Raw genomic sequence first — 9,353 nt, forward strand, 5'->3', positions numbered from 1 at the left:
CCCTGGTCAGATATCCAGATTGATTGGGTTGGACCGGTGGTTCGATCCACCCGAGGCAACAAGTCCATGCTTACTGTCACCTGCATGTTCACCAAGTGGGTGGAGTGCCTTCCTGCACCCAATTGCACCGCTGAGACTACGGCTACTTTACTACTGAATCATGTGTTCAGCCGGTGGGGCTTGCCAGTGCGAGTGGATTCAGACCAAGGATCTCAGTTTACTGCCAAAGTGATCCAACACATGTGGAAGATGCTAGGAGTGAAGAGTAAAACTACACATTGCCTACCGACCGCAGTCCTCAGGACAAGTGGAAAGAGCTAATCGTACCATCATCACCATTCTGAAGAAGTATGTGTCATCTTCAGGTAAGGATTGGGACATGAAGTTACCATCGGTCTACAGGAGTGTCACCTTTTGAGATGATGACAGGTAGGGAAATGATGTTACCAATTCATTTGCTTTACAGGACTAATGATGTGAACTTGTCCAGTGCTACTTCCTCTCATGAGTACGTCACCCATTTGCATCAGCATTTGCAAAGTGCCTTTGCCTTTGCCCAAAAGAACTTGGAAAGTAGTGCTAGAGGTAGAAAAGCCTACTATGATCAAGGGACTACCTCCAAAGAATACCAAATTGGCGACAAGGTATTCTATTTCAATTTTGGCAGAAACAAGGTAAAAGAGAAGAAATTTCTGCCCAGTTGGCATGGTCCTTTCCCTATAGTGGAAAAAGCTTCACCTGTGGCTTACCAAATTCGCCTCAGGAAAAATTCTCAAGGTGAAGATAATCTTAAATGGGTCCACATCAATCAGTTGAGATCATGTCATCCCAGTCATTTGGTTCCAGATACATGCATTGTTGAAATGACCCAAACTAACCATGAAGCAGAATAGCTTCATTTTCTTTTGTTTTTCAGCTACAGAGAAAAAACAAAACCTTGAAGATTCGGTGCAGTTGCCAAGCAGATTGATCCTGTTCCCGTTCCTGATGTCGTTCTTCAAGATGTTCCTGACGCCCTGCTTCCTAATCCATTGGTGGTTTTCATAGTAACATAGTAACATAGTAGATGACGGCAGAAAAAGACCTACACGGTCCATCCAGTCTGCCCAAGATAAACTCATATGTGTATACCTTACCTTGATTTGTACCTGTCTTTTTCAGGGCACAGACCTTATAAAAGTCTGCCCAGCAGTATTCCCCGCCTCCCAACCACCAGTCCCGTCTCCCATCACCGGCTCTGGCACAGACCATATAAGTCTGCCCTCCACTATCCACACCTCCCAACCACCAACCCCTCTTCCCCCCACCTGCTCTGCCACCCAATTTTAGCTAAGGTTCTGAGGATCCATTCCTTCTGCACAGGATTCCTTTATGCATATCCCACGCATGTTTGAATTCCGTTACCATTTTCATCTCCACCACCTCCCACGAGAGGGCATTCCAAGCATCCACCACCCTCTCCGTGAAAAAATACTTCCTGACATCTTTCCTGAGTCTGCCCCCCTTCAATCTCATTTCATGTCCTCTCGTTTTACCGCCTTCCCATCTCCGGAAAAGATTCGTTTGCGGATTAATACCTTTCAAATATTTGAACGTCTGTATCATATCACCCCTGTTCCTCCTTTCCTCCAGGGTATACATGTTCAGGTCAGCAAGTCTCTCTTCATAGGTCTTGGAACGCAAATCCCATACCATTCTCGTAGCTTTTCTTTGCACCGCTTCCATTTTTTTAACATCCTTCGCAAGGTACAGCCTCCAAAACTGAACACAATACTCCAGGTGGGGCCTCACCAATGTCTTATACAGGGGCATTAAAACCTCCTTTTTTCTGATGGTCACACCTCTCTCTATACAGCCTAGCAATCTTCTAGCTACGGCCACCGCCTTGTCGCACTGTTTCGTCGCCTTCAGGTCCTCAGATACTATCACCCCAAGATCCCTCTCCCCGTCCGTGCCTATCAGACTCTCCCCGCCTAACACATACGTCTCCCTTGGTGGTTTTCAACATTCCTTCCCCTTATTCCTCATGATTTCCATTGTTTAGTCATGACTGTTGGATTTTCTTTTCCCAAGAATCATTCTTCTTGTTGGGGGGGAATTTGTTTGGTTTATTTTTATTTCAACCGATCCAGTGTTCCTGAAAGTGAAGTTTTGGATGTGTTTGTTTGTTTTTGGGACATTTCATTGACTTTCTTTTTGAACTGTGTCCAATGCTTATGTTTGAAGACTTTCTTCATCATCACCATTACGTGGACCATTGTTCCTGTTTGATGTCTTTTTTATGTGAGAAGTTGTCCATTTACACCTCATCATTCATCACGGTCCACCCTATTGACTTTGGTTTGGATATTATGCCATTTTTACAGTCTAAAGACTCTCATACTATTGACTTTGTTAGACTTTGTGGAGGTCAACCATGAGTAACTCTCCACTATGCAACATCTTAGTTTACATTTTCATATTCCGTACTAATTTTGCTGATGCTTTTGCTATGCATTTTATTGTATTGATGGTTAAATGTTGATGATAATTTCAGATGTTAAGACATAGCTGCTAACACACTAAGAGTGTTCTAGTATTAGTAGTTTGCTGTATTAGCATTTTTGAAACTAAATTTCTTGACTAGCTTTCGAAGGTTGCCCTTCTTCGTCAGATCGGAAATAAGCAACCTTCGACAGCTAATCAAGAAATGTATTAAGTTATGTCCAATAAAAAAGGTATCATCTTATTTTCTTTTCCATGTTTTATTTTGTTTGATTTCTATTGATAACCTTAAGAGTGGACTAACACGGCTACCACACTCCTCTACTTTCAGTGAAATTGGAAGCTCATCTGTGAGTAACGTACGAACTGCACAGAGAATCATGTTTCCTGGTCAAAGAAACTCCTGGCTTTCGCTGTGAACAGGGCCCCCCAGCTGATAAGAGCCTGGATGATGTAAGGACCAGTGATGATTGTATATAGTGTATTATTGCTTCTTTTCCTGATCTAGGAACTCTTAGCATTGCTTAGATGTAGAGACCAGTGATGTAATGATTGTTTATAGATAAGCATTGTTTCTTTTTAGTTATATAGCTAATCATTGTGTGTATATAGCTAATCATTGTATATGTCTTAACCATTGTATATATCTTAACCATTGTAGATTTTTGTACCTCTAATAAAGGTCTAATACGAATCCAAAAGTATCCACAGTATTTATTGAGTAGTCTGTGTCAGTGAGACAGACTGTAAATCCATAGCAGTACATTTTTGGCAAAGAGCGTGTGGGATTCGTACAAAGAATGACACCTTTTTAAGAGGAATGCAGAGGAGAGTTGAATTCCAAGGCTGGAATGAGGTACTATATGTTATTATATGGGAGGAATAGGATTCCAGTTTAAAGGAATCATTGCCTTTATGTTTAAATCTGTTTATTAAACATTTCAATACAGAAGGAAGAGACAACTCCAAAACAAATGAGAGCATAGTACATGTGGCATAACACAAGACAAGATCCTGTCTCAAAGGGCCTTGTTTCTTATGGCCCATCATCAAGAGACATTTCCTCTAGTAAAGCGTCTTTGTAAACCTTCTTTGTGGAGAAGTCCAATCAAACGTTTACCATCAGCTGTCATCAATCATTGTAGTGTCATTTGCCCACGAGTACTTGCTAACAGTTATAAAAGCTTTCTATCTGCTATTTAGGCAGGTTATGTTGCAAGTAATACTAAAGACAACACAGTGGTTCAAACATCATTTCAATATAATCAAGAGCTTTGTTACTGTTTTGACCCCTCCCCTCCTCCCTGCCAAGTCTTATACTTCCTCCCTGGTCCCCCCCCCCCCCTCCTTTCCCTCCCTTCCTTAACAAACCGAGCCTAATTAGGGGCATCTTCGGGAGTTTTGACAAAACTTTAAAGAACTTAACAGTTGTTGACGAGCAGACTGCACCCCCTAGGGCTCAGCAATTGTAGGTATGGGGCCCAAACCTGAAGAAATTGCTTTTTGCGTTTAGCAGATTTTTTTGCATCTCGAGCTTCCCACGAAGCCAGCAGGTGCACCTGATTTCTCCAGTGCCAGTAGGATGGTGCCTCCGTGGAAGTCCAGTATTATGCAACCAAACTCAGCTTCCTACATAGAAGAACTGCATGCGCCTTTAAGGGGGCAAAGACTCTAGATTGGTCTAACAGGAATTGCCTTTCAGTTCCCTGAATTTTATTACCCATCCTTATCAAAAATCCTCGGACCCGCTGCCAGAATGCTCGCACCTTTGGGCATTGCCATACTGCATGATAAAAGGAGCCAGGGCCTCCGCCACATTTGGAGCAATTAGCATTCTCCGAGCCTAGCATATGAGCCAGCTGTGCTTTGGTCATATAGCCTTGTAGGATCATCCTGTAACCACATTCAGTCTTTCATCCGTGACCAACTGCTGGATCACCCTCAGCGTTGCCGTCACATCCCATGATGCTAATGAAATACCAAGTTCCCATTTGAGTTTAGGACCCTCATATTGTTTGGTCGGCCTACATCTGACCAGAGCCCCATATAAATCAGATACCACATGTCTCTCTGCTGCTAACTTAGTGAAAAAGTCCCATAGCCTTTCTCCCAGACAGCCCCGCAAGGCAGCCTGATTCAAAGTCTGCAGGTAATGCTTGATTTGTAGGTATGCGAACCTGTTTCCCCAGTCCAACCCTATCTTGCCTTGTAGGGCTTCGTATGTTACTATTGCTCCATTCTCCTGCAACAGATGTTCCAGCCTCGTAACCCCCTTCTTCCCCCAGTCCCCGAATATCGGGCTATCATTTCCGAGTTGAAATAGCGTGTTACACACAATCGGGATTTGGTCTGATACATTCGGGTGACCGCCCAGCTGACCAACCCACCACTGCCACGTCGCTCGAAGGGGTTGAAGCAGAGTGCTCTGTTTGAAGCTAAGGGGTATCTTATTACTTGGCAGATGAAAAAGTGCGACCGCGTTGTGTGGAGCAAAAAAAGCCTGTTCGAACGTTGTAGGCGAGTAATAGTGTGTTGCCTGGAGCCAATCTCTCACATGCCTAAGTAGGCATGCTTGGTTATATAGAAATATGTCCGGGAAACCTATTCCTCCCTGTCTCCAACCACCCACCAGTAGGTCCTGTCGTAGTTTGGCCCATTTCCCGGCCCAACAAAACTGACAACACAATCGTGTTATACATTTCAAGTCTCTTTTCAACAAGCGGATGGGCAGGGTCTGTAGGGCGTATAGCCAGCGTGGAAAAATCACCATCTGAATTAGATGGATCCGCCCCATTAAGGACAATGGAAGTCCCTTCCAGGAATCTAGTTTTTGTCTCGTATATTCTAGAAGAACCTTGACATTTAATTGGTGTAGTTCTGAAGTGTTAATTGTGAGCCTGACCCCAAGGTATTTGAATGAGTGGTGCGCCCACCGTAAAGGAAAGCCATCTCCCCACTCCTCTCCATCCCCTACTGGCGAAGCCAACGCCTCTGACTTATCCAGATTGATCCAGAAACCCGCATAGTCTCCGTATTCTCGAAACGTCTCCAGTAGCGTCTCTAGCGACAATTTTGGGTTCGTGAGGTGCATCAAGAGGTCATCCGTGAAAGCTGCGATCTTAAATGTTTGTGCACCCAGTCTCACTCTGTGGATCAGGGGATTATCCATAATATCTCTAATAAGGGGATCGAGCGCCAGGACGAATAGGAGTGGAGATAAGGGGCAGCCCTGTCTGGTCTGTTAAATATAATGAGAAAAAAGAAAGTTCCTATGGTCAGTGGAATGCAAGTATTAAGGCAAAAGAGATATGAGTCACAAACCTGTGAAAATAATAAGGGAGTCATAGAATCAGCCTTGAGCTGGGTAGCCTTGTGTGAAACAGAGACAGTCTGTGCAGGGGTAGAAAGAATGCTGCTGACATTTGTAGATAAGAAAGAACAGGCTTCAAAGAAAAGGGTTGCTGACGTGCAGAAACTAGGTGCAGGTAGCAAAAGTAGACTATATAAGAGGTATGACTGAGAATGTAACTTAAGCAAAATGAGCTAGCTTTCCTTCTGTGTATGCTGTTATGGTAAATATATATTTTGCTTCCTGTATGATGTTCTCATACTGCCTCTGTCCAAGGGAGGACAGTTGAAAAAATAAAAATTATTGATTATTCTTCTTTATAATAGGTGTCAGTTTCTTTGTTTACACACATATAAGGTGTAAATAAACATATAAGGTGTAAATAAACAGGTCCCTTTCTTAATAGGAAAGCTCAGTGATTCCACCCTATTAACCCACATCATTGCGCTAGGGTTGTGTTAATATGTGTTACAACTTGAGACCCCTCCACTGGAATAGTGGTGGGCCGAGCTCTATAGCCTAGACTGCTGAAAAGCACTGACTAGGCCTGAAAATCTGATGATGGCCTTGTAGTTGAGTGCCTGCAGAAGCAGGACCGCTTGGCAAGCCTTATTAGGATCTAGTGTGACATTCAAATACAGTGTAAGGGCCAAGAAATGGGGGGAAGGCCGACAGTCGCTCAAAAGAGCATGGTTCGGGATAAGGTATCTTTCAAAGATATCACCATAACAGGGAAGATAGAGTATCCTGATAGTGAGGTTGCAAAAGAGATTGTAGTAGATCGGGTATCTTTAAATAACAATAAAAATCAGACAAAAGATTGCCAATTAATACTGTCAAGTACTAAGCATGATGTACTTAGGAACAACAAACATAGTTTGAAATGTCTATATGCGAATGCCAGGAGCCTAAGAAATAAGATGGGGGAGTTGGAATATATTGCACTAAATGAAAAATTAGATATAATAGGCATCTCTGAGACCTGGTGGAAGGAGGATAACCAGTGGGACACTGTCATACCGGGGTACAAATTATATCGTAGTGATAGGGTGAATCGGATTGGTGGAGGGGTAGCATTGTATATTAACGAGAGCCTTGAATCAAATAGATTGAAAATTCTGCAGGAAACAAAACACTCCTTGGAATCACTGTGGATTGAAATTCCATGTGCAAAGGGGAAAAGGATAGTGATAGGAGTGTACTACCGTCCGCCTGGCCAGGACGAACAGACGGATGCGGAAATGTTAAAGGAAATCAGGGACGCAAACAAACTGGGCAACACAATAATAATGGGGGATTTCAATTACCCGCATATAGACTGGGTTAATGTAACATCTGTACACGCAAGGGACATAGGATTTCTTGATGAAATCAAGGACAGCTTCATGGAACAGCTAGTTCAGGAGCCGACAAGAGAAGGAAAAATACTAGACTTAGTCCTTAGTGGTGCTCATGATCTAGTGCAGGGGGTAACGATACGAGGGCCGCTTGATAACAGTGATCATAATATGATCGGTTTTGATATTGGCATTGAAGGAAGTGAAACTAGGAAATCAAGTACGTTAGCGTTTAACTATAGAAAAGGTGATTACGACAAAATGAGAAAAATGGTGAAAAAAGACTGAAAGGAGCAGCTCGCAGAGTAAAAAACTTGCATCAGGCGTGGATGCTGTTTAAAAACACCATCCTGGAGGTTCAGGACAATATATTCCACGTATTAGAAAAAAGGGAAAAAAGACTAAACGTCAGCCGGCGTGGCTAAACAGTAAGATAAAGGAAATCATTAGAGCCAAAAAACAATCCTTCAGAAAGTGGCGAAGAGAACCAACTGAAAGTAACAGGATAGATCATAAGGAATGCCAAGACAAATGCAAAGCGGAGATAAGGAGGGCAAAAAAGGACTTTGAGAAGAAATTAGCGTTGGAAGCAAAAATACATAGTAAAAATTTTTTTAGATACATTAAAAGCAGGAAACCGGCCAAAGAGTCGGTTGGGCCGCTGGACGAAAATGGTGTTAAAGGGGCGATCAAGGAGGACAAAGCCGTAGCGGAGAAATTAAATGAATTCTTTGCTTCGGTCTTCACCGAGGAGGATTTGGGGGGGGACACCGGTGCCGGAAAGAATATTTGAAGCGGGGGAGTCGGAGAAACTAAACAAATTCTCTGTAACCTTGGAGGATGTAATGGGTCAGTTCAGCAAGCTGAAGAGTAGTAAATCACCGGGACCTGATGGTATTCATCCCAGAGTATTAATAGAACTAAAAAATGAACTTGCGGAGCTACTGTTAGAAATATGCAATCTGTCCCTAAAATCGAGTGTAGTACCGGAAGACTGGAGGGTAGCCAATGTTACTCCGATTTTTAAGAAGGGTTCCAGAGGAGATCCGGGAAATTATAGACCGGTGAGTCTGACGTCGGTGCCGGGCAAGATGGTGGAGGCTATTATTAAGAATAAAATTGCAGAGCATATACAAAAACATGGACTGATGAGACAAAGTCAGCACGGATTTAGTGAAGGGAAGTCTTGCCTCACCAATCTAATGCATTTTTTTGAGGGGGTAAGCAAACATGTGGACAATGGGGAGCCGGTTGATATTGTATATCTGGATTTTCAGAAGGCGTTTGACAAAGTGCCGCACGAAAGACTCCTGAAGAAATTGCAGAGCCATGGAATCGGAGGTAGGGTATTATTATGGATTAAGAACTGGTTGAAAGATAGGAAGCAGAGAGTAGGATTGCGTGGCCAGTATTCTCAGTGGAGGAGGGTAGTTAGTGGGGTCCCGCAGGGGTATGTGCTGGGTCCGTTGCTTTTTAATGTATTTATAAATGACCTAGAGATGGGAATAACTAGTGAGGTAATTAAATTCGCCGATGACACAAAATTATTCAGGGTCGTCAAGTCGCAGGAGGAATGTGAACGATTACAGGAGGACCTTGCGAGACTGGGAGAATGGGCGTGCAAGTGGCAGATGAAGTTCAATGTTGACAAGTGCAAAGTGATGCATGTGGGTAAGAGGAACCCGAATTATAGCTACGTCTTGCAAGGTTCCGCGTTAGGAGTTACGGATCAAGAAAGGGATCTGGGTGTCGTCGTCGATGATACGCTGAAACCTTCTGCTCAGTGTGCTGCTGCGGCTAGGAAAGCGAATAGAATGTTGGGTGTTATTAAGAAGGGTATGGAGTCCAGGTGTGCGGATGTTATAATGCCGTTGTATCGCTCCATGGTGCGACCGCACCTGGAGTATTGTGTTCAGTACTGGTCTCCGTATCTCAAAAAAGATATAGTAGAATTGGAAAAGGTACAGCGAAGGGCGACGAAAATGATAGTGGGGATGGGACGACTTTCCTATGAAGAGAGGCTGAGAAGGCTAGGGCTTTTCAGCTTGGAGAAGAGACGGCTGAGGGGAGATATGATAGAAGTGTATAAAATAATGAGTGGAATGGATCGGGTGGATGTGAAGCGACTGTTCACGCTATCCAAAAATACTAGGACTAGAGGGCATGAGTTGAAGCTACAGTGT

This window comes from Microcaecilia unicolor, chromosome 4 (assembly GCF_901765095.1).
Source record: "Microcaecilia unicolor chromosome 4, aMicUni1.1, whole genome shotgun sequence".
In the NCBI taxonomy this organism is placed as follows: domain Eukaryota; kingdom Metazoa; phylum Chordata; class Amphibia; order Gymnophiona; family Siphonopidae; genus Microcaecilia; species Microcaecilia unicolor.